We start from the raw sequence: 8,305 nt of genomic DNA on the forward strand, positions 1-8,305 counted from the left end.
AAGTTGCCAAATCGGACATATGACAATTTCATTGTGTCTGTCGTAGTTATACGGTGACCTGTTATTCGTATAGCAGAACTCCTAGCTGTACACGTCGGGTCTAGAGTTAACAATCCAGTCTTCTTAATAGTGACACCTTGTATATTATCGTCACAGGTCACTGCGAGTTCAATTGGTCTAGTGGTGGCAAAAATCCACTGATTTTTGTGATACATGTCGTACCACACGAATGATCTGTTTGTGTGTTGTATTTGGCAAGTTGATGATTTTGTGTTTTTGAATAGCTGGAACTCACAGTTGCTATTAGCCGAAAACGTCGTTTGTTTATCAAAACAAATATATTGCTCGTTGTTGAGCTGATGGCATTGTTCCAAATCGGCTCTTGAGAGCCCAATGTATTGATTCTGTTCATTGTTGACAGCAATGATGGGAATTTTAGTGATGTTCATGATTACAATCCCATGAGTTCCAATTGCTGGAATGGGTACCAGGTTATACAGTTGCACTGCCTGCGTTGCCACTAATGGAAATGTGACCTTAAATATCACATGATTGTTTGCGATTGTGCCTTGTGCCTTCATTAAGCCATATAGTTGCAAGACGTCGTTATTTGGAACTGGCAAATCCAAACCAAACGGAAGATGTCTCTTCAGTTGGTTCAGATGTTCCCGAAGCTGGCCTGGTGATAGTAGTAACGGGCTTATTTTGCTATGATGGGCATCTGTAAATACTCGGGAAATTTCGGTTTGAATTTGTTGCAAATTGATATACCATTGCAATGCCTTTACCGCATTGTCCTGGACCTTGGTCATGTCGTTCATTTGTTGTTCCATTAGTTTCATCTGATTTTCAATCGTGGCTTCGTCTGGCTTAATGATATTTATCGTTGAATCAATTACAGATGTCTGATTTTGCAGCAAATTCAATAAGTAATCTTCATTTGATTTAACCTTTCATATGGTGCCTGACATCTCTGTTGCATACTTTGAGTCCAGCACACCAAATAAGCCGTTCGCAATGTTCCCAATTATATCTAAAGGCGATCGTCGTTGGCGTTCTATGTGAAGGAGATCATTTCCTGTCCGTAGCTCTGAGTTGACATGCTCGAAGTGCCTCTGCATTGCGGTGCATGCCTCTGGAACCTTCATTAACACGCATATTTCTCCAACCTTTACTACTCCGTCTGAAAATGTCTTCAGGTCGGCCCAATATGGTTCGAGATCGTAGAATGCCACAATAGTCCAGTCAGACGTTGCCATCCTTCCTGTGCCAATACTTTCATAGTATATGCCTGGTTTGGGGTTGAATCGAGTTATATTAGTTCTTTGAGCAAATGCTATAGGCAATAACAACAGCATTAGGCAGATCGTCAACGGTGGCAGACCGATCAATAAGCGTCTTTTTGTGTTTGGTTCTGCGTTGTCCTCGATACCAGGGTCTTTTTGGGAATTCGATTCTGTGTCATCTGCCTCGATTTTACGTTTTGTCGCCGTCTCTCTAAGCAAGGGGGCCAATTTATGGATAGCCCGCTTGTAGGTGCCTCTGGCTGTTTTAACGTCTACCACGCGGACGTATCCATCCAAACCTGGATATAACTTAACAATTCGTCCAATTGGCCACTGCAAAATTGGCACATTATCCTCCTTTAGAATTACCATCATGCCTTCTTTGACATTGTTATATGGTTTTTACCACTTGGATGTACCCTGAAATTCTTGTAGGTACTCTTGAGACCATTGTGTCCAGAATGTATGCTTAAGCCGTTGCACTAATTCCCATTGCTCTGGAATCGATCGCTGTGTTATTGGCTCTGCATCTGGTTGGTCTACTAATGGTTCTCCGATCAATAGGTGGCCTGGGGTTAGAGCTGTTAAGTCGTTGGGATCGTCTGAGTTTGGCGTTAACGGTCGAGAGTTCATCACTGCTTCAACATTGACAATGATGGTAGACAGTTGTTCGAACGTTAAGTTTGCTGTCGATACGTTTTTCAACAGTAAATGCTTAGCGGAATTTACCGCAGCTTCCCATGATTCTCCGAAATGTGGAGACCGTGGTGGTATGAACTTAAATTGCACTCCTTTTTGATTGCAAAATTCCTTGATACTACCTGCTGCCGTTTTTGAGTGTATTGTATCGGTCAGTTCCTTAAGTTGGTTGTTTGCTCCCACAAAGTTTGTTGCATTATCGCAGTATAATGTCTGGCATCTTCCTCTGCGCCCAATAAAGCGCTGAAGCGCGCCCACAAATGAGGAGGTGGACAGGTCTCCGACCAACTCCAAGTGTACTGCCTTGGTTGCAAAGCATACAAATACTGCAATGTAGGCTTTGTCGGGACGTTTTCCTCGAACCTTATGGTGGATCCAGAATGGTCCACAATAGTCTACTCCGGCATTGAGAAAGGGTCTATTCTGAGATACCCGATGCTCAGGTAAGTCGCCCATGACTTGTTTAAAGAACTGAGGCCGGTACTTGGTGCATACTACGCAGCCCTGGATCACATTCCGGACCATCGGTTTCACCTTAATGATGTGGTACTGTTGCCGAGCTATTTTGCGTAGTGCCTCATGTCCACAATGAAGATTCTCTTCATGATCTCTTCATGCGATCTAGCGGTTGATTAGGTCGTTTCTTTAAGTGCCGCAATTCACATGCTGTTCACGCCACCTGGTGAACAGCAGTGAGCGGCGAAGAGCAGTGAGCGGTGAGGAGTGAGGAGGGTTTTTTGATCCTCGGCATCTACGGTCACACCAGGAGGAGTGACTTGGTTTTTCCAATGGGCACCGCCATTATTCTGAATCGAGCTTTTCACCCGAACACCCGTTCTTTTGCTTTTACGATTTGTCAATTTTTTTCAACCCGAACCATTTTCGTGTGTGTCGGGCTCTCTGTGAATATTAAATAAAGGATAAGTTTATTTAACCGAAGTTTTCGCGCGTTTTTAATTCACCACTCGCTCACCATATCCAGAAGAAATTGGCACCCGCCAACTACTTGTATTTATTTGGATCCTTCCGCCCCTCCACGAACATTGGTCCTTCGAGCCGGATATCCTTCCGCTCCTCCAGCTTGCATCGGCGGAATTCCTGATAAGTACAAAATTTCATTATTCATTTCATTTCCATACTACTAAAAGTGTGAGGTTTTCCCGCTTCTCCATAGCGACCTACACACTTTTACATATTGTATGTACATACCTGACCTGTTCCAAGGTTACATGGTAGTTCCTAATCCTTAGCGTGATTGTCCAACGTTCTCGTTTTACATTCCACGAGTATCCATTTTTTATTTATGTTTTTCCTCGCACTTGTCCAAATCCACCTCTTTTTTTTTACATATGCATTCACATGTACATGTATGTAATTTCCACAGCTGTTTGCCAAATCCGCGTAAAAGTTTAAAAAACAAAAAAAATTATTAAAGTGTTATAAAAAATAGGGAAAAATAATAATCAAAGTGTTCACCGCGTTTTCTTATGTGTTGGAATAATTACTTTTAATGCCAAACTTATTTCCGCACGCGCGTATCTACGTACATACATACATCGTCACCTGTTGATGTACGCGCATATGTACATATCCATATACATATAATCCCTTCGCACATTTACCACGACACAAAAGGCAAAAAAATATTCTTTTTAAAATAGCACTTAACGTATGCATCGCGATTTCTTGCGCGTTCGAATTAGGTGCGAAATTAATTTCCTCACGCGCGTCTTTGGATACCGGTGCACTTGCTTACATACGTACATACATACATATGTGCTTACCTAGTCATACATTGCACATACATATGTACATATCCACAACACATAATACATTTCGGTGTCGCGCATTGATTTAACACAACCCCACATCCAATTAAATTACAATTACTTACGTTTTTTTTTGTTGTTGAACAACGCGTGTGCATACATATCTATATACTCACCTGTGTACTTATGCATGTACGTACATACATAGATCAAAGCATCTGTCCATATGCATTGATCGGTAATTTTGTTTGCGCACAACACTCGCGGTGTGTAAAAGCGTTCTTTTGTTCTTGGTTTTTCCGCACAACCACAAAAAATTATTAACATAATTAAACAACAAAATCAAAAACCAAATATATAAACAGCGGCCGACAGCTGTTTTCGGAGTAGTGGTGACACGTGAGTCGAGTCGTGATATCGATAGGCGGCTCAAGCGCGCCAAATTCAAATCACATTATTTCCGATTCTCCTTTTTCGCCTAATTATATATCCGCCCATATTTATAAAATAATACATATATATTTTTTCCAGCACTATCGTGCCCACATTTATATATCCGTCCATATTTATAAATTATTTATATAATTTTTCCGGCCAACTTTTTGCGCTCATATATATATCCGCCCATATTTATAAATAAATACATATATATTTTTTCCAGCACTATCGGGTCCATATTTATATATCCGCCCATATTTATAAATGAATACATATATATTTTTCCAGAACTATCGGGCCCATATTTATATATCCGTCCATATTTATAAATTATATATATAATTTTTTTTCGGCCAGTATTTTGCGCTCATATATATATCCGCCCATATTTATAAATAAACACATATAAATTTTTTCCAGCACTATCGGGCCCATATTTATATATCCGTTCATATTTAAAAACTATATATATATTTTTTCCGGCCAGCCTTTTGCGCTCATATATATATCCGCCCATATTTCTAAATAAATACATATATATATATTTTTTCCAGCACTATCGGGCCCATATTTATATATCCGTCTATATTTATAAATTATATATACAATTTTTTTCCGGCCATTATTCTGCGCACATATATATATCCAGATCCAGATTTATATAAAAACGTATTTTCTTTTTATCCTATACATCTTTATTTATATATTTCATCCGTGTTTTGTTTTATACGTACTCCCATCGGTAATTTTCAATCCGCATTCGTGCGTTCGTATATTATTCCGCATCTATCCCCATTAAAGGGGCTTCGTTTCCGAGCCACACGCGAGAAAATTCTCCCGCAATCCTGCGGTGCACAGTGAGGAAGTTGTTGCGTCCCCATACAGTCCACTTCTCACTTCCAAAACAAAAAAAAAAAAGGGGACGCGCACAAACGCGGTGTTCGTCGGTAAGGTCGTCCCCTGAGTATGTCCACGGAGCCGTCCAAGACTGCGCCGAAGTCCAACAGTCTTTCGTCTCCCTCTGCAACTCCGGAGAAGGTTCGGCCTCCGACAACTCCGGTGACCGTAAAGCGTACTGATATTTCGCGCAAGTTCTCGTCAGTTCGCAGCCGCAGCGAATCCCCAAGGTCCCGTCCGTCTTCGTCCAGCTTACCTGAGGGTCGCAGATTCTCGGTTAAAGACTCGAGGGAACACAAAGGTCGTTCCAAGCTTTCAACCCAGACCCAGATTCCGCACGTTGTTGTGACGCACTGTTCTGACGTTCCCGTCACCCGATCCGTATCACAACAGCGTAGAGAACACTCCAGAATGTCCCTCTCCGATTTCGTTCTAGCGTGCGACGCATTGACTCTGTTTGAAGCTCGCGAGAGTGAAGCTCTAACTTCTGAAGTGCCCTTGTTTTCCATTAAAATGCACTTAGAGCAGCTCAAATCCCTTTGGTCAACTGTCGAGATGGAATACTCCCGTTGTCACAAGGCCTTGACAATCCAAGCCGACGAGGAAAGCTTGGCAAACATAAGCCACATCAAGGCGAAGCACGAATCCGCTTACGCGGCGTATGTGCGATGCGGGACGTTGTTCGGAGAACGCATCGAACAGCTCTCGGCACAGATGACGACTCTTAGGCGTCAGCCAACCGCTCCGTCGGGGCCACCGGGGCATAGAGTTCCTCCGTGTGAGGTAGAGACATTTGATGGCGACAGCCTAGCATGGCCCACATTCCGCGATTTGTTCGCCGCCATTTATATCGCCAATCCGTATTTGTCACAAGTGGAGAAGCTCTATCACTTGAACGCCAAGACGCGAGGGGAAGCGAGAACCATCGTGGCTAAGTCCCCCCTGACGAATGAGGGTTTCCAGGCCGCGTGGGAGAACCTCACCGCACGGTACGAAAATAGCCGTCTGCTTGTCATGACTCAAGCCAGACAACTCCTTCAGATTCCCGCGGTGGCACAAGAATCGGGCAAATCCTTGCGAGAGCTGCAGACCGCGATTCAAGGGTGTCTTACCGCACTTGAGCGTTCGGGTGTTAGTACTGAGAATTGGGATGTCTTACTTATCGCCATCAGCACTAGTAAATTGCCGAAGGCCACAATCCTCCTGTGGGAGCAATCAGTGCCCAATAAGACTGTCGTCTCAACGTGGTCCGATTTGAACCAATTTCTTACCGATCGGTATCGTGTCCTGGATGCCACCGAAGAACATAAGTCGGCCCCAAGTGTCCAAGCCATCCCCATTGGTCCCCGCAAATCCTCTGCAACGATGAAGGTCCAAGCGTTTCCAGCGAAAGCTCAGCTCAAACCGGCGTCTTGCAAGCTGTGCCATCGGGAAAATCACCCAATACGGCTCTGCCCTAGTTTTCTTGATATGCCTGTTCAGAGGCGGTTGGAAACCATTAGACAGCAGGGACTTTGTCTGAACTGTTTTGCCCGCGGTCATCAAGTGAAGGGCTGCTCCAGTGCGCATAATTGCCATACCTGCAAGGAACGTCATCATACGCTGTTGCATCCTAGTGATGTGTCCGTGCCATCGCCATCCGCTGCGCAAGTCCCACCATCCAGCGCCACAGAGCGTCCGTCCACGAGCGACCAGCTCACAAATGCTCAAAGTTATTTTGCATCTACCCCAGGCAGAGGCCTTTTAGGCACTGCGATTGTCACTCTGCACCATCGTGGTGTGGATCATCATATTCGGGCGTTGATCGACTCGGGGGCCGATTCAACTTTTCTCTCCGAGCGTGTCTTCAGCATGGTCCAGCCCCCCTTCTACCCAGTAGACGCCGCGGTTACTGGCATGGGCCAGAGTGATGGAGGCTGCGCCGACAAGGTGTGTCTGCTAATGCTGTCTACCCCGTGTGACAGATTGAACAAGATTGAGGTCTCCGCCCTGGTCGTATCCAAATTGTCAGGGGCCATTCCAACAGCTCCATTCCTTAATACGGTTCCGACGCAGTGCCTCGATCGCCCCCTGGCTGACCCGTACTACAACAAGCCCGCGCCTATTGACATGATCATCGGTGTAGACCTGTTTCCCCGAAGCAAAACTTGATGTACTGCTCACCAAGTTTTGGGAGGTGGAAGACCTTCCCGCAAAGCCGGAAAAGGAGGATGACGCATTCTGCGAGCGGAACTTCCAGGAGACCACCCAAAGGGGAAAGGACGGCCGATATGTTGTGTCCCTACCGTTCAAAGGTCCGAATAGCGTTGACTTGGGCCACTCAAGACCGATCGCGCTGGCTCAATTCCTGCGGAATGAAGCACGCCTTCTCAAGGATCCAGTCCTAAAAACGCAGTACGATTCCATTATTCAAGAGTACGAGGAATTGGGTCATATGATTCGGGTGACGCCGCCTCAAGATGGGAAAAACTTCTATCTCCCCCATCATGCGGTGTTTAAGCCCGATAGCACCACCACTAAGGTACGCGTGGTATTTAACGCGTCGAGCCCCTCCACACAAGGCGTCAGCCTCAACGATGTCTTGCGCACCGGTCCCACTCTTCAGGCCGACCTCACGCTTCAGGTACTGAAATGGCGGTTCTTTCAATTCGTTTTCAACGCCGACATAACGCAGATGTATCGACAAATCCGAGTCGATCCCAGGCATACCCCCTTTCAGCGGATCCTCTACCGAGACCGCTGCGGCAATATTCAGGATTACGAGTTACAAACTGTCACGTTTGGGGTTAACTGCGCGCCATTCTTGGCGATCCGAGTCCTTTTACAACTGGCACAAGACGTGCAAGCGATGTATCCTCAGGCGAGCGAAATCCTTCGGAACTACATGTATGTTGATGATGTCCTTGCCGGCGCTCACACTGAAGCCGACGCCCGTCTCGCCATACGAGAGCTTCAAGCGGCCCTCCAATCTGCGGGCTTCCCGCTTCTCCATAGCGACCTACACACTTTTACATATTGTATGTACATACCTGACCTGTTCCAAGGTTACATGGTAGTTCCTAATCCTTAGCGTGATTGTCCAACGTTCTCGTTTTACATTCCACGAGTATCCATTTTTTATTTATGTTTTTCCTCGCACTTGTCCAAATCCACCTCTTTTTTTTTACATATGCATTCACATGTACATGTATGTAATTTCCACAGCTGTTTGCCAAA

The 8,305-nt window shown here is 45.0% G+C and overlaps 1 long non-coding RNA gene across 1 annotated transcript; it reads right to left on the reverse strand.

The window, feature by feature from the left end:
* Positions 1–2,967: 2,967 nt before the first annotated feature.
* Positions 2,968–3,979, reverse strand: LOC137572193 (uncharacterized). The gene is made up of 3 exons (XR_011031572.1): positions 3,931–3,979; positions 3,195–3,369; positions 2,968–3,083 (listed from the first exon to the last, which is right to left on the reverse strand). It is a non-coding gene; the product is annotated as an uncharacterized lncRNA (long non-coding RNA).
* Positions 3,980–8,305: the final 4,326 nt, after the last annotated feature.

The sequence above is a fragment of the Drosophila tropicalis genome, unplaced genomic scaffold (genome assembly GCF_018151085.1).
Source record: "Drosophila tropicalis isolate 14030-0801.00 unplaced genomic scaffold, ASM1815108v1 contig_258, whole genome shotgun sequence".
Classification (NCBI taxonomy): Eukaryota; Metazoa; Arthropoda; class Insecta; order Diptera; family Drosophilidae; genus Drosophila; species Drosophila tropicalis.